We start from the raw sequence: 24,215 nt of genomic DNA, 5'->3' as shown, positions 1-24,215 counted from the left end.
AGTTTTTCATATATGCCCGCAGGCAACAGGACCTTTAGCATTTTAATGATATCGGGATACGTGTATTCTCCCATGTGGAGCATGTCTTTTAATTCACGGTGGAACCCTGCTGGATCTTTATCGTGACAGGGTACTAACTTTTTCATTTCTAGTAGTTCTATTTTCGTTAAAGGGGTGTAAACAAATACTCGTTCGAGCGTACCTCCCGTTCCCTTAACAGGATGCACTTCTCGCAAAGGATTCTGTCTATCTATGTAAAATGTCTTTCTTACTGGGGGTGGAACAGGAACGAAATGTGGAGTCAGGAACGTTCTGTATTTATGGCGTTGTTCTAAAATGACATTAATCAAATCGGTACCTAGGCCTTTCCATCGGTTTAGGAGTAACTCGTCCAATACATTATATAGGGGACCTGGATCAGAATGCTGACTTTCGTACAGTGTAATGAGGTGCTGGATCATGTACATACCCACCAGTCGCTGTTCATCTGGTGGAAGATTCAGAAACGTTTGGGCCACTACTTCGTCTTTAAATGCGCTGGAATTACTAGTCCATTGAACTGCTGATCGGGCTAGTTCCTGTTCATGCATAGTACTAAGCTCACTGTAACCTATACGTTGTCTCAGGACTCTGTCTGTAGCTTGGAATAAATGCTCAAGAGAACACTGTTCTGGTACGGGGGGAAGAAAAGTTTTCTTACATTCTAGGCGTGTGGATCTGTCAAAAGGTCTCGTCCTACCTACATACGCTATTCTATCTAGATTGTCTGTTTCTGCATCTTCGTCTGAAATGTCATTCTCTTTCTCGGGTTCTCTCGTTGCTTTCTCCCTTTCGTGTATGCCTGGAATTTCTTTACGAATCTTTCTATACATGGTTTCTATACAATTTTGTTTACTGTGTTTTCCGTCTGCTATGTTGTCACTCCATCTTGTCAGGACTTTCATCTCGTCTTTGTCTTTACCAGGCTGGTCTTGTTCTCTTATTAAACAATTTATCAAAAACTGCAAGAGCATATTTTGAGTCTCGACTTTCCTTTGGGCCATAGCCTCATGAATACTTTCTGGTCTTTCCCCTGTTCGGATGAAATGATATATTCTGTCTAAATGTTCCCCCATTCCAGGTAAGAGAGTCAAATAGCTTGCAACTCGTCGTAGACGTACGGATTATAATATCATGTGATCTTCGCCTGGTACTGGATCATATCTACAATCAGTAAGGTACTGTTTGAGGGCTGTGTATGTAGCCACTTTCGGCGTGCGCTGTAATGCTACGTCTCTCAGCGTCATTCGTTTTGCTTGAGGCGGGGTGATAGGGATACCTCCCCCTGCTCCTCCTGCACTAGAATCGTCAACTAATACTGGATGTGCGGTCGCTGGTAATGTGACTGGTAAAGTAGGCATACGTGATGTGGATTGGTCCTGGGTTACTGGCGGATTAAAAGGATTCCCGGGACCAGTGGCTGGAGGAACAGTAATTGCGTTATCAACAGGGTTTTGAGGTTGAGCAGGCGGGGGAGGACGCGGATTTGTATATTCTGGTACAGTATCGTCTAAATAGGAAGAAAGGAAAATTTCAGCTGCGGTCGGTTTATGACGTAGCTTAGTCGGGATCAATGGTGGCGGTAAATTACAGGGTGTTTCCGGGGTCGCCTTAGGCAGGCCCTCGGCAAGAAGGGGATACATGCCTTTAATAAGGGCATTTCTTTGTCTGTCGGACTGTTCTGCTCTAACTCGTTCACCTTCTTCTAGTAATTCCCTTTCTTGGGCTTTTTCTGATGATTCCCTACTTAGTTCTGCTTTTCTGATTTCTTTTTCTGTTCTTTTATGCGATTCTTTACGCCACAATTCTATGGCATCTTTCTGGGATTGTCTGGCTTTCTTTTTCCATAATGCTTCCTCTACTCTCATGATGCACTCAGCATCCCAAGTTCCTGAAACAGGCCATCTATATTTCTCTTCCAGATTCTTGGTATAATCTACCCATAAGTCTAAGTACAGTATGGCATCTAAGCCATGTTTATGATACATGAAATGTCCGGGACTGTCCCTAGGTGGGACAGGAACTGATTCTTCGAGTATCCCTTTTCTGGTTCCTATCTGACGTAACTTTGATAACAGAGGCATATTTGAACGTACTCGAACTTGAACACAATACACAATGAACACAGTAATAAATAGCAAACAAATCATTCATACCACGACATCAAAAACACATTAAAAACAGTTCGAACAGATACTACCTAGTTCATTGAAAACATAATACTGGAAATCTCGAGAAACTATACTAGAAAAACAGAATTACTGGATGTACTGCTAAAACAGTACAGAACATACCGGTCTCATAAAGAGACACGTCATACCGTATCCACCTAGGTGAACACGTCGGACCGGATCTGTGTACCCAAACCCGTCTGGACCGGGCACAAATTAATGAACCCGTCTAGATGCGTTCTCAGCAACGGTACTCACCGAGAAGCAAAACTGAAGGCCTCGGAAACTGGACTGGACTGGACTGCTACGACGTCTGGTTACTGCTAAGCACTAGGCATGCGCTTCGGGCTTCGGAAACAGGTGGGCCTCCGGATACCTCGGACCTTGCTCTCTCGGCTTGGGCTCTGGTCGGGACTCTCCGCCTTCCTCACCGCCTCGTCTGGATGCTGGACCGCAGTCTCCGTCTCCTCCGTGGGCCTGAGGGAGTTTTAGCAGGAAAACCTGCAGGTGCACAGTAGGGGTCCGTCACGGCTGTAGAAGGGGTCAGGGGGCCTGCGTTACATCGCCGGCGCGTGGGGAAGGGGCTCGTCCCTATTCGGGCGCCATTATGTGGTAAATAAATAAATTACCGGTACTATTTTTCTATGCAATAAAGGAAAAAGGATAACTCAATAAATGAGAGGCAGAGTCCGTGGTATCTGAGTCATACGGGCTTTAATTAAGTGGCTCGAGCCAATGGACATCGGGTTCCATCACCTGCTAAGGTTCAGGAAGGGACAATCTCAATATTTCGTTAACATCATACAATATATATAGTAAAACAGTACAGTTGCATTGAATACAGTAGGCGTAACAAGTGAAAAAAGAAAGATAAGAACATATGGGCGTGAAAAGAAGGCGTGCACAGGGCGTGCACGGAGGTGTGTGATGTAGACGTCACAGAAGTGTCATAAGTGGGTGGACACATGGAGGGGGCTTCATGGGCAGCTGGAACCTTTAACCTACTGGTGCGCGCAAAACGAGTCATGACGTGTAACTGGGAAGAGCTGGGGGGCGCTGACTTCTAGCACTAGTAGAGGAGACTGAAGTCTGGGATGTCAGAACGACCTGTACCTATAGCATATCTGATATCTTGTGTTTAGAGTACATGTTGCTTGATTCTAAAAGTCATTAGGGCAAAGGCTGCTTGTCACTAAAGCTAGTGTATGCATATATTTCATCATGTATTGCGTGAACTATGGATCTTCTATGGATACTAATTCAGGAAATCACTTGCATGGAGACGGAAAGACTAGACTGTAGATGGATATGTTTATACTGTTCGTTAGCTAGGAATGTGAAGCCGGGGAGCTGAACAGATAACTGTAGGCATAACATATTCTTGGCAGGCAGGCCAGGCCGGGTACCGCGCTGCTTGGCAGGAAGTAAGGGAAGGGTCAGGGATGCGGGCGGGGCTGCATCTCTCGGAGTGATTCAGGAGGCTTGAGGCCTGGATCTCGTGTCTGGGCCCTGTGGAGCCCTAGAAACGGGTGCATCTCGATGATTTAACGTGCACCATGTAAATACGTTGGCAACATAGGCCTAAAAGCCTAATTCAAGTTGCTTTCAGAAGGACTGGATAACTGACATACTAACGTTGGACGCAACTGTAAATGCGTCTTTATATTCGGTCATGGAGGGAAAATGCATAGAAATCATGCATCTATATTACATGTTGGGGAACACGTAGGGACACATAACAGGGCAAAATTCAATTTTCCTCACTCCCCTGTCCTGTGGTAGCGACATCCAACAGAGGGCTCTTCTTATCTTACCATAACTCCACATAAATTTAGAGATGGTAGAGTTAATGGTCTTAATGAAGTTAGCTCCAGCTAACAACGGAATTGCTCTAAAAAGATAGAGAATCCGCGGAAAGATATTCATTTTTATATAGTTTGCCCTTCCAATTATAGATAGATGTAGGTTGTCTATTCTTTTAAGATCTTTTTTAATTTTATCGATGAGGGGGGTGTAATTTAGATAATTCATTTTATCCACCTCAGTAGTAAGACATATTCCTAGGTATGTAGCCTCTTTAACTTTAAAAGGACTCTCATATTGAATATTTTTAGTAGCTAATACCATAGTTTTATCATTATTTAGAGAGTATCCTGAATAGGTGCCAAAGGCCTGGGTAACTGATTCAATCTCACGGTTGCACTGGCAGGATTGATGGTTATGACGGCCACATCATCTGCATATGCCATGACTTTGGTGGAATATGTGCCGACTTTAACTGGTTGGATTGAGGGTGACAAAAAGAGTTTTTGAATGAGGGGATCAATGTATAAGGCAAATAAAATCGGGGAACATGGACATCCCTGCCTTGTACCTCTTTGCACCTCAATAAATTCTGACTCAGCGCTGCATATAGAAATTTTTGCCCTAGGGTTGGAATATATGGCTTTAATGGCTTTAATAAAGTTGTTCCCAAAGTTCTTTCGTTCCAAGATGTTCCATAGAAACTGCCATGATACTCGATCGAAAGCCTTTTCGGCGTCGAGGAGAATCATCGCCATCTCACCCCCCGTGGTGCCCATGATATCAAAAAGGGTAATGGCTCTCCGGGTATGATCTGTAGTGCCCTTTCCGGGAATAAAGCCATGTTGCCACGGTGATACAAGTTGTTTGATGACCCTACTCAGCCGATTAGCTAGTATTTTGGCATACAGCTTTGAGTCAGAATTTATCAAGGATATTGGCCTATATGATGAGGGAAGATGAGATGGTTTTCCTTTTTTGTGAAAAATTACTATATTCGTTTGTTTCCAGGAGTCAGGTGGAACTGAGTGATACTGTACTCCGAGAAACAAATCTAATAAAAAGGTTAATATTTGACTACCTAAGATTTTATATAATTCTAGGGGAATTTTGTCAGGACCTGCCGCTTTACCATTGGCGAGTTCGAATAGGGCAATCTCCACCTCCGTAAGCGTAATTTCTCTGTCTAGGTTTGCTTTTACATTATCATCAATCATAGTACTTGAAGCTTGATCTGGGAGCCAACTGTTCAAAAATGTTGTGGTATCAGCATCAGAATATAACACCTCACTATGATAGAGTTTCTGATAATATATTTGGAATACCTTTACAATATCCTGCCTGGATGTATATTCCTTGCCCTCGAATTCGATCATTTTTATGCTACTATATGATTGTTTTTGGCGTGTTCGTAAACCTAGCTGCTTCCCAACATTTTCCCCTGATTCGTATACCTTGGTTTTATTTGCCTGATAGGTTTCAGCGGCTTTCTGGATTAAGGAATTATTAATTTCATTCTTTAGAATCACTATTTTCTTAATGGTTTCTGAAGTTGAGTCGCCCTGACCTATCTGAGTGGCATGATGGGTCTCGAGGTCAGAAAGTTCTTGCATGAGTTGTGCATTGATATTTTCTTCATTCTTCCTTTTATTAGCTACGAATGAGATAGTTTCTCCCCTTAACGAGGCTTTAAAACAGTCCCAGACCATTATTCTTGACGCACTGAACCGGTTACAGTCAAAATAACTTTGAGCCCAGCTTTTAATATGAGTTATATATCCCTGATTGACCAAGAGTCTCCTATCAAAGGTCCATTTGGTTTTTGGTTTTACTGATTTGGCCATGTCAAAGATGAAAGTGAGTGCATTATGGTCCGAGATCGTTTTGGGGGACTCCGTTATATCAATGATAGCCAAACCCTCTAAAGATGACATAAGATAGTCAATTCTGACATATTTATTGTGGGGATGAGAGAAATATGTGTGACCATCAGTGTTTTTACCTGACAGATCCCATATATCAAATAGGTTATAGCTTTCCATCATCTGCCTTAGTGCATTGAAAACCTTTGGTTTGCGCCCTTTGTAGCTTGATGGCAGACAGTTATCAACGAGCACTCCTACATCGATATTAAAGTCCCCACAAAGAATTAATGGAACTGACCAAGAGGCCAATTCGATTTCTAGCTCTTGAAAAATAGTGGGATCATCAATGTTTGAACCATATATTGCACATATCGTAAGACCAAATTTTAGCTGAACTATGGCCCATCTACTGTTTTTATCAGCCATAATGCGAGTCAGAGGACCCATTATAGGTTTAGCTAGAATAGCTACTCCTCTGGTTTTAGACGATTGAGTTGTGGCTACCATGAGGTTATACCCAGGCAATTTAAGTAGATCTATGTCAACAGCTGCGATGTGTGTTTCTTGCAAGCAGAGTATATCAACAGGGCTCTGACGTGTTAACTGAAATAACTGGGCCCTTTTGCTTCTATCATTGAGACCTGCCACATTCCATGTACATAGACTCACTCTCCCCATTCAACTTGATACAGACCTATCCTGGTTTTTATATCTTGATCACATAGATAACAGCTAGCCTTATGTTTTATACTAATTCTTTGCTTTCTACGATATAAGTGCCAATCAAAATAAAGTCTTTGCATGTATTTTACCTTTCGAATGAATTTGCACATTTTTTTGCATTTTTTCCCGCCAACCCTCCCCCTCCCCCCTTTCCCACCCTCCCCCTACCCCTCCCCAACCTTCCCCCCCCACAATCCACCCAATGAGGCATTTAGACTCTAGCAAGAGTCTGTTGTGATGGAGAGACATCCCTACCCAGTGCCACACATAAAAAAACGTATATCTTCCCTTGTTTGTCTGGGCTAAAGAAAAGAGGTGTACAGAAAAAAGAATACACGAAAAAGAAACAATTATATACAATGATATCGGGACCTTATATAAGACCTTATACAGAGCATTAAGGACTCTATCAGAACAGGTCAGTACATATGAGGCGGCAGCTACTACTACATCTGAAAAGCTAAATAGTCTCGCAAATCAATTTGGATTTCTAGTTCATTGTATATCAATCGGTTGGATTAGATTTGATCCCATCAAGCTTCGATCAGGTTTGCACAATGAGGTCCAATATCATACCATCCTGATTAAATATAGCTTTAGTTCAGACTATCTAGGAAGTCTTTTGCTTTGATTTCCGAAGTGAAAAATTTGGTTTGGCCCTTATAAATGACTTTGAGTGTAGCAGGATTATTTAGGTAAACCTGAGTCTTTTTCTCCAGAAAAGGTTTAATCAGTTGACGAAGCCGCCACCTTCGCTCCACTGTAGTGTGGCAAAAGTCGGGCCATACAAAGTATGAAATTTCACCTCTAGAGCGGTGGGCATCCGGTCTTACTTTCTCAGCGATAGCTTGACGGAGAAGAAAGTTTCCGAAATAGACTAAGATTGCCCTTGGATATTTGCCCTGCGAAATTGAGGCCCTTACTGTAAATGGTGTTCTGTGGACGCGTTGCACCTCTAGCTCCCAGTTCCAGGTAGACAGTTCAGGGAGTGTATCCCTGAATAGCTGGATCACAAATGCGCGTATATTGTCACCCTCAATTTTTTCTGGAATACCTACAATTCTGAGGTTGTTACGTCGCATTCGATTCTCCATTTCTTCCAGTTCCACCTGACATCCTTAAGTTCTGCATCATGCGCGTCTACTTGCTCTTTAACAACAGTTGCTTCAGCTTCATTGACAACTATGCGATCCTCCATATCGACCAATCTTGCGTTAGAGGCTGCTACTGATTTGGAGAGTTTGCGCACTACACCTTGTACTTTGTGTAATGCTTGTTGAGCCCTACGCCAATCCTTAGAGGTCTGCTCTCTATGGGAGGCTATCGCTTGAAGCACCGTGTCCATAACAGATGTTAACGTGGCATTTTGTTGCTCAAGAAAGGGGGTATCTTCGAGATGGGCTCTGGGGGAGGGAACCTGTGAACCGGAGGCTGTTACCGGAGAATAGTCCCAAAGCAAACTCTCAGCACCATGATGACTTTTTTTCTTTCTTAGCACAGTATGCCTCCTATCTTTGGGTTCCCATATGGCAGGATCTAGTTCGAGATCGCTTTCCTGTGAGCTCACGTTAGAACCCGTGTGAAGGTCAGAGTCAGAGTAGGAACAGGAGTCTGAGTCTGTGTCTAATTCTTGAGACAATATAGGGTCCACAGCCCCCTCAGAGATGGTGAAAAACTCGGATGGTTCCTTGTCTGTGTCTGATGCTATGTCCATCCCCCCTTTGAGATTGTATGGTGGGACCACTAGGGCCCGCTCGCTGCTTAAAAGTTGCGGAGGGTTGGTATTCTCATTAATTAGCCTAGGAGAAACAGTTTCGGGAGGCAGGATGTTCGTATGGGGCTGCACTGGAATTAGTACGGTATCAGGAGATTTGGCATTTTGGAGGGTGGGTGTAGCCTGTACTAAGTGTAATGTAGGTGCAGGCCTACCTTCCTTCTGGATCTGTTCCAGACCTCTCTGTGCCGATCCAAGCCCCACTGCCGATGCTTTTTGTGTTGTTGATGTTGGTGTTGCAGTCGCAGATAATGCTACTATACTAGGCGCCCCTGGCGTGTCCAAAAGTCCGTCATTCGCCTGAGCATGTGTAGTGCTCTGTTTCAATACGGCTGGGTCATCTTCTGCCACTTCTGTACAGGCATCTGCTGAGGCATCCGCTCCGTAGACCGGGTCTGATACCGCAGGAGGAGCAGGAAGAGCAGATAGCAAATCCGCGCCGGTGAGAGCTGCAGGAGGTGCGGGAGCTGCTGCAATCAGCGTCCCGCTTGTTGCGTGGTAGGCGGAGGGGAAGGGAGCAATCACCGGAGGAGCAGAACCGGATCCTGCCGGGTAGGTTCCATGCATACATTATATCCACTGCTTCACTGCTTCACTTGCGATGGAGTCTTCGTATTTCCCTTACTATTCTTTAGTATTCTTTAGTATTCATGCCGATATGTCCATTCTTTACCGAGATACCTCCTAGCCCATAGATTAAGGCACTGGTCAGAGGACGTCTCACAGCGGTCTAGGGAGCCGTCGCCATCTTGCCTCCAGCGTCAAATGCATTTCCGGGTCCCAGACTCTCCATCGCTTCAAGTTGCTTCCTTGAATTCCTCATCTACTCCTCCATGTCTGAGTCTAGCATCCTAACACTCTTACACAATGGACCCTTCTACTCTACATAGCGGTGCACCTGCAAGGAAATACATACAAATCGGCTCACATTCCACTAATGTTGCAATAATTTGCTAAGGGCATCCTTTACAACTATTCTACAGTTAAACGTTAAGCAAGACATTTTCGATCAGGCCTGCATAATTTCCATGGACTAGGCCTCTGCTTGTTTATAGGCCCAACATCTTACATGAGCAATCCCTTGGTTCTCTAGGCCTCCAACCTTAACAGCAAATGCATTTTCTACTTTAAGCTAGTTATCGAGTATAAAAGACACAATTATGTATTTCAATAAAGCAGATCTGGATACACAATAGTGCTCGTTTAAACACGTTTCTCATTAGTGAAAGATTTCATTTCAACGACATCTCTAGGTTAAACAGCAATTGTAGATTTGCAACTCTTAACATTGGCTCTTCCTGTTTTCTAGTACCAATTACACTAGTTCCCTATCCCACATTGCATCTAAACATGATTAGAAATCCTCTATATATACAGGTGCTGACTACTTGTACATATGATGCACCCCTACAATTTTCACTGTAAACAGCGCTCTCTCACTGGTGTTACTGCGCATTATTTGTTCTCCGAAACTTAGGGTGGGTGTGTATTCTGTATTACCTCCTCGTCCATCTTCCTCTAACATTCCTTACGTATGAGTTTCTTTTAACCATGCAGATAAAGATGACCATACTTGAATTTACTTTAACAATCCCATATGGCTTCATCAAATGGAGTGTGTGTGCATATATATTATGTGTGTATCTCCTTTGGTTGGAGTTTCTGTGCATTATGTACTCTTCTTTGCTTGTCATTGCTGTTCACTATGAATGCTCCTTTCCTTGATGTTGCTGTACGTCTTCTGCAGTGCTTGTCACAGATTAGACACACAGTGATGGAAGCTTTGATGTCACAGAGCACCGCATGCAGTGATAAAAGTGTAATGTGACAGAGCTGAGGTTGGAACCTGCTCGCCGTGTGGCTCAGGGGTGCAGTGCCCGAAGTCTCGTTCTGTACTGTATTGTTCTTGGACAGCTTGTTTTCCTGGGTAGTTACTGGGCTGACACGCATGGTCCCAGATGCCTCTCGCATGGTATTTTGTTTCCTATATATGACCCTCTCTAATATACTTCGGGCAGATTTACAATAACTGGTGCATCCCTGCATATCAGCAGGGATGCGCCAGTTCTTGTGCGTCACGGCTCCCCCACCATGGATACCCCGCATTTACAATGCGGCGCACCATGGGGCAAAAACGGACAGATGCGTGACACATCTGTGCTGTAAAGGCAGCACATTGCTGGAGTGGTGTCGCAAGCGCAACGCAGATCCAGCAAGGCTCCGGGGTGCCCTATCTTTACTATGCTGCGTCAATCCTTACCCCTGCTTCAAGCAGGCGCAGGGTTTTGATGCAGCACGCGCTCAAAAGTGACTGAGTGAAATCTTGTAGATTTCACTCAGCCAATTTTATGAGGCGTTCCTGGGCCGGAACCCCCCCCCCCATGCGCAGGAATGCCCACCTCTGGTGCAGGGCTTTACATCGTGATGCATCTCCCAGATGCATCATGTTGTAAATACCCCACAGCATGGCGCTGGTTTTGCGCCGCCGCTGCGTCACAAAAGTGATGCAATGGCGGTGTAAAAGCGGCGCAAGAGGCTTGTAAAACTGCCCCTCTGACCCATTGTGTTTTCCTCGGGTACCCTGCCCCAGCCCTCCCATTCGGCCTCACAGAGGGGCAGATTTACAAGCCCCTTGCGCCTTATTGTAAATCTGCCCCATAGTTCACATTAAAGTGTTTGCTGTGGAACTGGCAGCATCTGTGCACTCTTCATTACTGGCCTGTACTGTAGAGAATAAATACCCCTCAGAGCTGCATGGCTGATTTGTTTGGGTGTCAGCGAAGGGCAGGGCTCTGCCTCTTTAAGATTGCTCACGATAAAAGCTGTTTTATGGGTCACGCGGCTCTGGCGTCACGTGTCCGTGGTGATTACCGTGAGCTGGGTGTCATTTGCGCTGAAGATGACCTGTTTGTGCATTAGTGCACATGGAACGTGCTCTCATACATTTCTCAAGGGTACGTTGCAGTTTATGCAATCTGGGGTCAAGGGTTTTTAACATGTTTTCCTGTGCCAACAACATTGTGTGATCCTTGGCAAATCGTGTTTATGTTGCTCTGTCTTGATTCGACAAAATTCCAGTGGGGAGCAGGTATTAGATAGTCAGTATCCGGTGCTAAAAACGCAAGGAGTGCATAGCATAGTTCATTTTTAGATGGATAATTGACTTTGTTGATGCATTTTTATTTTATAGTATTTCTTTTAAATTTGAAATAATGTGTTATATAATAAATATATATATATATATTTTCATCGTTTAATTGATGGGAAAAACACAAAACAATATGTGAAGCATTCATGTTAAAAAGTAGTTAAAATGAGAAGTACATATCTGTGCTATTTTGTTCCTTGCATGTTCGACAAAGACTTGTTTGCTGCTTTAAAAAAACGTGTTAAATGCTGGTTGCACATTTACGAAGTGTTTTCTCTGAAAGGGTTATTTGAGCCACATCTCGGAGAAGGCTGATTTTAAGACAGTAGTGTCAGAAGTACGTGACTATTAGGTATATATATCCACTGAAAATATTTATTATGTAATGCTTATTAATCAAATTGTGGACAGAGCTATTTAAGTTTGGCTTCATGTTTTTCATGGGTGATGAAGGGTTATATGTCTGTGTAAACGGCACTAAATGTATGCTTTTTTTAGTTGATTTTTAAATTTAGTGGATTGTTTGGGAGGTCCCAATTGTAATTCTGGAACCATCAACACTGAATTGTTCGTTAGGTTGCTTCCTGTGTTAGGAGTAATTTGTAATGACTTTGCCGCTAGCCCTGCCTAAGGGCTCCATGTGATAAGTGTCTGCAAAAATTGAGGGGCATATTATCAACAAAAGGCGATACATTATCGCCGCTTTTATCGGCAGAAAACTGCCGATAAAACGGTGATAATGAGCGTGATAATATGCCCTTGTGAATTCCCATAGAATCACAGGTTAACAGCAGAACCGGCGCTTCTATAGGAATTCACAAGGGCATATTATCACGCCCATTATCGCCGCTTTAGCTGCAGTTTCCTGCCGATAAAAGCGGCGATAATGTATCGCTCTTTCTTGATAATATGGCCCTGTGTTTTGACATATGGATTAAGGGATGTTCGCACACCTTTTAAATACTCATAAATACATAAAAGAAATGCATTTGACTAGTATTATTTACACAGATTCTTTTTGGGATGATAAGCAAATAGTTGATTTTCTTTCAATTCGTAATACAGTTTTTCTTGTAAATGTGAGATTTGTGGTGAAATAGTTTTCACGAGTGCAGTTGCATTTTCTGCATGAAAGAAATCAAACACATCTCTGGTTTCTGGAACAAGAGGTCTTATGTTGTATACGCTGTTGTTGTAAGTCGCCTTAAGAAGTAAGGCCTCCTTTCTCGGCAAGAGAGGATGTCTCGTAAAGGCCTGAGGTGCTGACTTCAGAGCCTGTGGGAACAAGCCTCAGCCTTAGTGTCAGCCTCAACATCCTGTGATTCTAGGCAAAATCATGTAATCTACTTGGGCCTTATTTATGAAAAGCGACGCATCGCTGCGTGAAAACAGCGATGCGTCACTTTTCACTGCGCACTCCTTGCGACACCAATGATGCGTCATATTTAATGTATGACGCATCATGTCGCAAGGAGTTACAGATACACAAAAGTGACGCAACTCCAGCAATGCGTCCTTTCACATGGGGAAAGCCCCATGTGAAAGGGCTTGCGTCAGTCTTACGCCCGCTGTGAGGCAGGCGCAAGATTTTGACGCAACAGCGTCCTAAAAGTGACGCAGTGAAATCTCATAGATTTCACTGCATCACTATTACGAGGCTTTTTGCGGGGGAACTCCCCCTCTGCATACATTATACCTGACGCAGGTGGCGCAGGGGTTTAAAAAGTGAAGCATCTACCTAGATGCGTCACTTTTTAAATATGGCGCAACAAGGCGCATGTTTTACGCCACCGATGCGTCACAAAAAGTGACGCATCAGCAGCGCAAAACTGACGCAAGGCCTCATAAATGAGGCCCCTTGTGCCTACAATTCAGCGCCTTAAAGCCACGCTTTACAAATCCTGGATTTATTTTCTATTTCCGAATTGCTGTACTTACAGCTGTGCTCTGTCCTTCGCTTTCTACATGCTGGTTACATGCCTAGCCTCGCAGGCAGCATCCAGGGCAGTCGTCATTAACTTGTCACCCACCATTACCACCAGGCCAATCTTATGATTCCTCTCGGCAAATGCTGTTGCTTCCAGGTTGTGCTGTGCTTGCCATTCTTCTGATCTAGACAGATCTAGGGTGACCAACTGGCATAGATGCAAATTCAGGACGGTGAGTGTGAAAATTCAGGACAAAGGGTCAAATTTCAGGACAAAAATTCAGGACAGGAGGAAAAAATTCAGGACAAAACTTAGGGGCATATTATCAAGGGGGTTTATCTCCGCTTTTTTGGCTTTTATAAGCCAAGAAAGCGGAGATAAAATTATCTCCCTATTACCTAGCTGTCGCTAACACCAGTTAGCGACAACTAGTACGAGATAGCGACCATCTTGGGCCCCACTTTGCATGTCAGTGATATTTATCACTAATGACATGCAAAGTAGGCGTGCCAAGATGTTAGCGACTGGAAACAGTCGCTAACATCGCTATCTCCTATTACCAACTTTTGGAGATATTCGCGATAAGCGCGAATATCTCCAAAAGCTAACACCTGCCCTGAGCAGTTCTTAGCCATGTTATCCAATGGGAGGTGGATAACATGGCTAAGAGCATTAGCTCGGTAATGCATGAATATCGCTGACTTTTCAGCGATATTCATGCATTGCGGACGATTTTTATCGCATTTGCGATAAACCTTGGTAAATCCAAGGTTTATCTGCGATAAAAATCGCCGCAGCTCAGCGGTAAATTTTTGTTTTACAGACACGTCGGAGTAGGTCGCGCAATAGTATATAAGTGAGTAAATAGACAACCACTTAAGTACAAGTCAAAATAAGTTTATATCAGGTTGAGACAATCATGCACTACACAGTTTTTCAGTATGCATGCAGCTTTGAGCAACTTGTGCAGGTCTTCTTGTGGTATTTCATATGATAATAATCTATTTATATGGTACCTGCACTGGGTTGTCCAGTCTGATATTTTGTTTATAAATCATGGTCCTGAGCAGGTATTTTTGGTGAGAGAAATATTCGGGAAGCTCCGTTGGATAGACATTGTGAGATGTAAAGCGCCACACATAGGGGCTGATTCACAGAACTAACTTAAGACAGAATCCTAACTTAAGTCTGTTTTAAGTCTGTCTTAAGTCGGTCTTAAGTCTGACTTAAGACAAAATCCTAACTTCTGTGAATACCAAAAGTAGTAAGTTTAGGATTTTGTCTTAAGTTAGTTCTGTGAATTGGGCCCATAGGATGCAGCTAATTGGGACCTGCAGTCCTGGACTAGAGTGCAGTCCTCCGAGTGACCAGCTTAATGTGTCAGATCGCTTCAAGCATTCCATTTCTGTTCAGCTGGTGATGACTAGTATAGGAGCTGGTATAGTACTGAGTGATGGATAAGACCCATAGCGGAGAGGTCTTGTATGAGGGTAAGAGCGTTAAGCAGGAAAATGGAGGGGCATATTATCAAGGACCGGTGTTAAAATTATCGCCGTTTTATTGGCAGGAAACTGCCAATAAAACGGCGATAATGGGCTTGATAATACGCCTTTGTTAATTCCCATAGAAGCCCATGTTAACACCAAAACATGGGCTTCTATGGGAATAAACAAAGGCGAATTATCAAGCCCATTATCGCCATTTTATCGGCAATTTCCTGCCGATAAAACAGCGATAATTTTAACACCCGTTCTTGATAATATGCCTCGGAGTTATTAACCAGCCTGCATGAGCTATATTTGGTTGCACACTGCTGAGTGTTAGGGTATTATTGCGGGTCAGAGCGGTAAGTAAGGACTTGACATTACTATATCATGCCCTGGCTAGCCATATGTCAGCCCTCCTTATTTTAGCTGTATATTGGAAATAGTATACTGATTGGGCTGTTTCATTTCTGTGAGCTGTAAACTGCAGATTTGCATTAATGCACAGAAGTGTGCTACAGACTAGAAAACGTATACGCTGTTGAGGCATTATTGTAGGGCAGAAGGAGGCACTGTCTTTTACATAATGACATTTTTTAATTTATATTGAAATGGAAGAAAAATGACATCATGCAGTTTTACTGAGAAATCTATATAGTGCACAAATACTAATGTGTAGAAATGTGGTTTCAGCAAATATGTATCATTAGAACATCACCAAGTAAAGTGTCTTGATTGTTTTGATCCTACTAAAGCTTTGTTTCCAGAACACTTCTGACAAATGGCCTATTTGTGGTTTCCCAACTGCTGATATGTTTTGAAACATTTTCACAGTTTATGTACAGATATTTAAAAGTTGTGTGTTACAAACAAACTGATAGCTTTGTATTCACACCCCCAAGAAAATTTGGATAAACATGGTGCATTCTACAACACATTAGTCATTATATATTAATTGTATTAGCTTTTAAAGCACAGTAAATGATGACCTTACTGTGCACCAGGATACGGCAGTCTTTAATGGGCTCTTCAATGTTTCCCTCACTATCACCCTCCAACAGTGCCTCTCATCTCTCCATAGTCCCTTACTCACATGTAATTAATTTGTTTTATAGCCCTTCTTGTATCAGTACATGATTTCGGAGCACTTTACATCACACACACATACAGAGACAATGAATCATGCATGTGTAAATCAGTGTATAGAGCATGTTACATAAGGCAAAGAGTGTTTGATCTGAAGAAGCACAAACTCAAGAATCAGAACATAACAATGTGGTTAGGGTTAACTTTAATGATACAAACGTATTCCTCCCCTAATAAACCTTTTTTAGCAACATCAGGATAATGAAAGGCTGGGAAGGAAACATTACCTGTACCATGCAGATTACATGCAGCTCTTTGATGGGAATTCATAGCTCACTGTGCTAGATTAGGTATGTAACTTATGAACTGCACAGTAGCATAAGAATATCAGTGACAAAAGCAGTAATCCACTGAGCTGTGCACATAAAATACGGTTCTTTGATATGCATGGTACTCGTAATTGGAACAGCAGGCATATTAACCCTTTGTGTCACCTTAGATGATTCAAAACTCCCATCTCACTCTAGGTAATCAAGAGGTTTGTTAAGCTCGACTACTCACCCATAAGGGTCTCAAGGTGCTAGGGGTCAGGGGGTGCAGGATCCATTCCATCAAGGAGGGGGTATGTCGAAGAGCCAGGTTTTGAGGGTCCTTGCGATGATGGAGAGTGATCTTGTCAGTCTGAGGTGAAGCGGAAGGGCATTCCAGGCCTTGGCGTTGAGGAAGGAGGAGTGGCCTCCCAATCTGGTCTTTCTGATGCGGGGGACCAGGGCGTAGGAGAGTTGGGCTGATCGTCGGGTCGTTTGGGGTGCGTCAGCAGGTACTTTAGTCACTAGAGACTGGTGAACCACACTTGAATTTAAGTGAGGCCGCTTTTATTGTTGCCTTGTGGTAAATAAATAATTAATTACTGGTACTATTTTTCTATGCATTAACTGAAAACAGATATCTCAATAAATAAGAGGCAGGATCCGTGATATCTGAGTCAGAATGGGCTTTAATCAGATGGCTCGAGCCAATGGACCATCGGGTTCCATCACCTGCAAAGGCTCAGGAAGGGACAGACACAAGGGGGAAGAAATGGCATGAAATGGCAGCTGCAGCAACAGGAACGGGACAGCTAGCATCTCATTAACATCATACAGTATATATAGTAAAACAGTATAATTGCATTGCATACAGTAGGCGTAACAAGTGACAAACGTAAGATAAGAACATATGGGCGTACAAAGAAGGCGTGCACAGGGCGTGCACGGAAACATGTGATGAAAACGTCACAGAAGTGTCATAAATGGGTGGATACATGGAGGGGGCTACCTGGGCAGCTGGAACCTTTAACCTACTGGTGCGCGCAAACGGGCCATGACGTGTAACTAGGGAGAGCTGGGGGCTCTGACTTCTGCAATAGAAGAGGAGACTAAAGTCTGGGATGTCAGGACGACATGTACCTATAGCATATCTGATATCTTGTGTTTGGAGTACATGTTGATTGAATCTAAAAGTTATCAGGGCAAAGGCTACTTGACACTAAGGCTGGTGCATGCATATATACTACATGTATTGCGTGTGCTATGAATCTTCTATGGATACTAATTCAGTAATTCTCTTGCATGGAGACAGGAAGACTAGACTATAGCTGAAGATGTTTATGCGGTTCGTTAGCTTAGGAATGTGAAGCCGGGGAGCTGAACTGATAACTAGAGGCATAACATATTCTTGGCAGACAGGCAGGCAGGCCAGGCCGGGCACCGCGCTGCTTGGCAGGAAGTAAGCGAAGGGTCAGGGATGCGGGAGGGGCTGTATCGCTCCTCGGAGTGATTTCAGGAGACTTGAGCTCGAATCTGGTGTCCGGGCCCCATGAGGCCTAGAAACGGGGACAACTCGATGAATTAACGTGCATATTAGAAAGACGTTGGCAACATAGGCCTAATACTCGTTGCTTTCACGAGGACTGGATAACTGGCATACTAACGTTGGACACAACTATAATTGCGTCTTTATTCGGTCAAGGGGGAACATATGCATATCGATCATGCACATATAACATATAATGGGGAACACGTAGGGACACATAACAGGGCAAAATTCAATTTTCCTCATTCCCTCCTTGTTCCCTACGTTTCCTTCAGGAAACATCAATATTCATGATACCATCTATCTGTTCATAGAGCATCATTTGCTCGTCTCTTATCTTCTTGGAACGGGACTTAGGACTTGGAATACAAGAGGTAGCGCACAAGCCGCAAATCGCAGGGCCACATTGTAAACATAGACAACAACTGCATATGATCATTACTACTATTCCTAGGAATGACAATACTTTCCATCCCCAGGCAGATATTATACTCCAGAGCCAACCGGACCATGTCCAGGTGCCTGGATTCTGGTGCAACTGATGGGCTATTTTATGAAGTCTGGTTATAGCTGAATAAACAGACGGTGCGTTATTAGGAATGAAAATGCAACAACTAGATCCGATGACTCTACAAGCTCCGCCCCTATCGGCCAGTATGACGTCAAGAACAAGGCGGTTTTGAAGGACAACAAATCTCATAGCAGATTGTTCTTCGGTTAAGTTACCTAGAGCGGAAGTAGTCTCATTCACTACTGCTTCAAGGGTTCTGGTTAGCCTACGTATTAGCTTACTATTCTGGACAGGACCTATGAAGAAAAAGAAACCTTTATTGAAGTCTGTATACTGTTCTAATGCAGTTTCAGTTTGATCGACAATTGGGGACTCGATCTCCCTTCTATGTCTGACGTGTACTAGATGTGTGTTTCTGTGATAATCGGATGGGGCTAGGAAAACTGGTGGCAGTAGGAAGGCAATGTAACATGTTCCATCCCAATCTAGGGGCAGACGTACATATGCGATCTGACCACATACAAAATACGAATGACGTGAGGCTTTGAAAGTAGACTTCCCACTGTCACTATACTCGACCACAGTAGTACAATCACTATGTCCTAGATGTACTGAACCATTCTTTCGGACACATAATTCGCCTTTCACTGGTAGGACTGTAATAGCAGGCAAATCTGGAGTAGTCTCGGACTGAACATTCAAAACCATGAAATTCGAGGAATAATTACCTAGATCATATACTTCATTTTCTAGATCTAACCCTGTTCTATGGGAAAGACCTTCCTTGTCTGGGAAACATGTTCTATTCAGAAGGGACTTATCGTCTGAGGATGATGTTATCGTAAACCATGCTCCACACGAACCATTGTGTGAAAACGGATAGGGAAAGAGTGGCAGAACTCCCTTCGGTGTCTGGAAAGGGGGGAGTCGACCACACACCCAACAATTAGTGGCATTGCTAGTCTGGTGTGAATAGTGTAACAGTCGGATAAAAGTATTGTTGCGCATGGCAAGTCTGTAGGATAACTCGTGAGGAGGTAGTTCACTAAAAGTGTGCTCTACTGTATCATTAGAGGAAAGATGTACATGTGAAACAATAGGAGGAAAATATACATGTAAAACATAACTTATGCATGTAACCATAAGACTCAGAAATAACATAAACAATAAAGTGGCGATACATCTGCTGCGCAGATCTTTACAGTAACGTATTTTCTTGGAGTTTCGTCTAACTCTCTCACTATGGGGGTCTATCTCATACATGTCAGGAACCTGTCTAACCGCTTCACCCGAGAGGGACTTAAACAATTAAACTGTCTGACTTGCTAGACCTGAGCTTAAGTTTATACTCCTGCTGCGGAGTTTTCTCTAACAGGGGGAGTTTAGAGTCAGTATCTGGGCAGTCCTTGAAAAAAGTCTTTGGACGGAGTCCATGAAAACGCTTGATGTGGCTGGAGTGGAGCCATCCCTTGCGGCCCTCCACTTTTACGGCGGTCCTTGTGGTCATCAGAACTAGTTTCGGCTCTTTCCAGCGGGGCTCCAGCGGACTTGAACGATCAAAGTTCCTTACGAGTACGAGGTCGCCTGGTATGACCTCGTGCGGTTTCACTTGAGTGTTGTCTGGAAAGGCAGCCGCAACCTGTGAACGACAAGAGAGTAGTGCAGACATCAAGGAAGCTAGGTAATCTGTCAGCATATTACTGTCTACATCGGTAATTTTACGTGGCATTGGTGTACCCCACATGTTCGGGGGACGACCGAAAACAACCTCGAAAGGTGACAGACCTGAATGGGAGTGAGCGACCATTCTCATGTAAAAAAGGGCGACTGGCAGAGCTACCATCCAATCTACGCCTTTTTCTGCGCAAACCTTTGCAATGCGGATTTTCAGAGTCTGATTATGTCTCTCGACGAGGCCAGCTGCCTCGGGATGTCGTACACAATGGAACTTCCACTGGTACCCTAACAGAAGAGATACTTGTTTCATGAGTTCGGATGAGAATGGCTGGCCGTTGTCTGAATACACGACCCTGGGTAAACCATAGCGAGGGAAATACTCACGAACCAACTGCCTGGCAGTGGTCGCGGCAGTGTAATCTGGGACTGGATATGCTTCTGTCCATCTGGACAAAGCGCATACTACTATGAGGACATACTTGAAACCTCGACATCGATCCATCTGAATATAATCCATCTGGAGGACTTCAAAAGGGTGGTGAGGAGGATGGAACCCACCTTGTTCCACCGGAACACCTTTACCTGGATTGAATTGACAACATATCATGCAGGTACGTACTTTCTGTTTGGCTGCTGCTCGTAAATGCTTGTTAAACCAAATATTCTGGATGCTGTCTAACATGGCTTTCTCTCCTAAATGTGCTGGAATATGTGCGGTGTTAATAATGACTTGAACCATAGAGTCGGGGAGAAACCATGTGGCTTTTCCCTTCGTCAACCATCCTTGATCTGTCTGGACCCCTCCTTGTTCAGACCATTTCTTGATTTCGTCTGGGGTAGCATGTGTCTGTATGTCTAGTACATCTCGTGTAGGGTCCTTCACTGTCATACAAGTAGTCTGATCTGGAACATCTGTCTTTGTCGGGTTAACTGGAGTGTCTGGAGTCTGAACTGTAAGCTTGGCTGTTCGATCTGCTAGATCGTTACCTTGAAAAATGGTGTCAGTAGCTTTCGTATGTGCTTTGCACTTCATAATGGCAACGGCTTTCGGTAAATGTATTGCTTCTAACAGAGCTTGAATGAGGGGGCCATGCTGAATCTTGGCTCCATGAGAGGTCATGAAACCTCTTTCTTGCCAGAGTACTCCAAAGTCGTGTACGACTCCGAATGCATAACGTGAATCTGTATATATGTTTACTTTCAGGTTCTTAGCTCGTATGCAGGCTTGGGTCAGAGCGATGAGCTCTGCTGCTTGAGCAGACAGGGTGTCAATACGATGTGTTTCTATAACTTCGGTTTCAGTGGTCACTGCATACGCGGCTACTAGTTCTCCTGTACTTGTTCTCATACATGAACCATCCACATAAAGTGTCAGGTCTGGATCAGGTAATGCAATGTCTGTCAAGTCTTGTCTTGGCTTGGTCATGGTGTTAATAACTCCCATGCAGTCATGTGTGGCAGGATTCGATGTAATCGAGGGTAACAGTGTAGCAGGATTTAAAATATTGCAGCGTCTGATTTCTATGTGTGGCTGAAACAGTGTCAGTTCATATCCTGTTAAACGTGCAATTGTCAAGTGCTGAGTCTGTGTTCGGTTTAAAAGAACTTCCACGGAGTGTGGAACTTGTACTGTCAGGGAGTGTCCTAACACTATGGAATCACTTTGTCTGATAGCTAGAGCTGTGGCTGCAACTGACTTGAGGCACGCAGGCAGAGCCTGGGCTACTGGATCTAATGTGCTAGAGAAATAAGCACAAGGCTTGTGTTGTCCTGCTTGATCTTGCGTGAGAACAGACAATGCTGTACCGTCACGTTCAGTAACAAAAAGTGTAAAAGGCTTACTGTAGTTTGGTGTCGCTAATACAGGTGCATTACATAAAGCTTTCTTTAACTCATTGAAAACAAGTGTATGTTCCTGGGTCCAAGGGAGGACAGTCGATGTGGCTGCCTCCTGTGTCGTTAACTGTATCAGTGGTTTAGCTAGATATGCATACTGAGGAATCCATTGTCTGCAGTAAGAAGTGAGGCCGATAAAAGCTCGTACCTCCTTCTGTGTCTTGGGCTGTGGAAGATGTGCTATTAACTGGATACGGTCAGGTGTCAACTGTCTACCCCTCTTGGACAGTAAGTGTCCAAGGTATACCACTTGCTGGACACAGAATTGCAGTTTCGAAGGGGACACCTTGTGCCCCATCTCGGCCAGAAAATACAAGACTGTCAGTGACGCACGTTCGCAGTCACGTTCTGTACGGGCTGTGATTAATAGATCATCGACATACTGGAGCAGGGCAGTGTCAGTTGGCATGTGAATACTGTCTAGTTGTCTCTTAAGTGCTTGACTATAAATGCTAGGACTTTCTGTGAAACCTTGAGGAGCTTGTGTGAATTTATAGCTTCTTCCATTTAAACAGAATCCGAAAAGAAACTGGCTGTCTGGATGAATGGGGACACTAAAGAATGCGTTCTTGAGATCAATAACTGTAAAGAACGTAGCTTCAGAATCACTGGCTGTCAATAGGGAAGAGATATCTGGAACCACAGGGTACTGGGGTATGATACATTTATTAAGTTCTCGAAGGTCAATCACTAATCGATAAACTGGAGGTGCATTTGGATCAGTACGTTTAAGAATCGGAATGATAGGAGAATTACATACATTGGAGTCAGTTTCTACAACCACTCCTTGAGCAATGAGCTCGTCAATGATTTTCGATAAGGCTGCTACAGCCTCAGGTGGCAATTTGTACTGTCGGATTCGTGGTAATACAACACCTTGTTTCAGAGTGACACGATATGGTGTAATGTGCATACAACCTACATCAGTTGGACCTTGCGCCCATAAATGCTGTGGTACATTCAGTAATCTTGGATCAAAATCACGTAAGACATAATGACCTTTAAAATCACGTAAAAACAATCTCACTCCTTCTGGGGAACAGCATATTACCGCTCCTAATTCTTTCAATGTTTTAATACAAAGTAAATTTTCAGGACATGATTTCGTAAGTAACAAGTCTGTAGTTCGGGACAATGGACCAACTTCTAGGGAAACTGGTTTCGATATTTCATTAACAATAGGCTTTCCTGAAAATCCCAGGGAAACGTTTCTTGAGCCTGAGAGTGGAGCCCCTGGAACCTCGTCATGACTGATGGTAGTCCTACTTGCCCCTGTATCAATCAGAAACTTTCTGTCTTTCCCTAATACCTGACTGTGTACATAGGGAACTTCTTGATCTACAGGAATCTCGATGAGAGGCAAGCCAACCTCCCTCTCTAGGCTGTTTCATGAATACTGCTGATATTCTGGATAATCTAACTGCGCGTATTGGTACATCTGTTGTGTAACGTGTTGTGTGGCAGCTATAGGCTGCGGTACTGTAACTGTCTGTTGTGCGTTCTGCGGTGGCTGGGCATTCTGCGGAACATGTTCTTGTCTAGGAGGACGTGGTCTCTCTTTCGTCTTACCTGTAGCTATGTTGTGTTTCAGAACTGCACATTCGTTTATATAATGACCTGGCTGTTTACAGTAATTGCAGGTCCCTTTAACAGGAGCTGCAGAATGACTAGTCTGGTTCGGACCCCTCTTCTGACTATCTTGTGGAACGGACTGTGCAACTAGTACTTTCATTTTCGTGTCTTTCATACGTCTCCTTTCGTGTTCTTGCTCTTCCCTAATTCGGTTCTGGTGATACTGTAACATCTGTAGCATTTGGGACGGGGTATTAGCTTGCCAAGTACTCTCGACTTTCAATACTCGATTTTTAACTTGCGGTAAAGAATTCTCAACTAGTTTGGTAACAAAAAGATGTGGATACGATTCACTACTTGTTTTCAGACCGCTATTAATAATGAAACATTTCTCAAATCTGGAATAAAAATCACTAGTGTCTTCGTCTTGTTTCTGTTTACAGGCTGAGATGGCATCCCAATCTTCCTTTTTCGTGGCTAGTAATCTTGGCAAGACTTGTATTAACAGTTCGGGCAACTCTTTGGCTCTATCCCCAAGACCAGTACCTGGGACTCGTGCATTATCTTCGTTCTCTAACGCGGTCCAGTCTATCTTTTTCTCTCCCACCTCCCATTCTTTCTCTTTAAGTTTTTCATATATGCCCGCAGGCAACAGGACTTTTAACATTTTGATGATATCAGGAT

Source organism: Lissotriton helveticus, chromosome 1_1 (genome assembly GCF_964261635.1).
Source record: "Lissotriton helveticus chromosome 1_1, aLisHel1.1, whole genome shotgun sequence".
Lineage (NCBI taxonomy): Eukaryota > Metazoa > Chordata > Amphibia > Caudata > Salamandridae > Lissotriton > Lissotriton helveticus.
The sequence above is the reverse complement of the archived record's forward strand: the minus strand, read 5'-3'. Positions refer to the sequence as shown.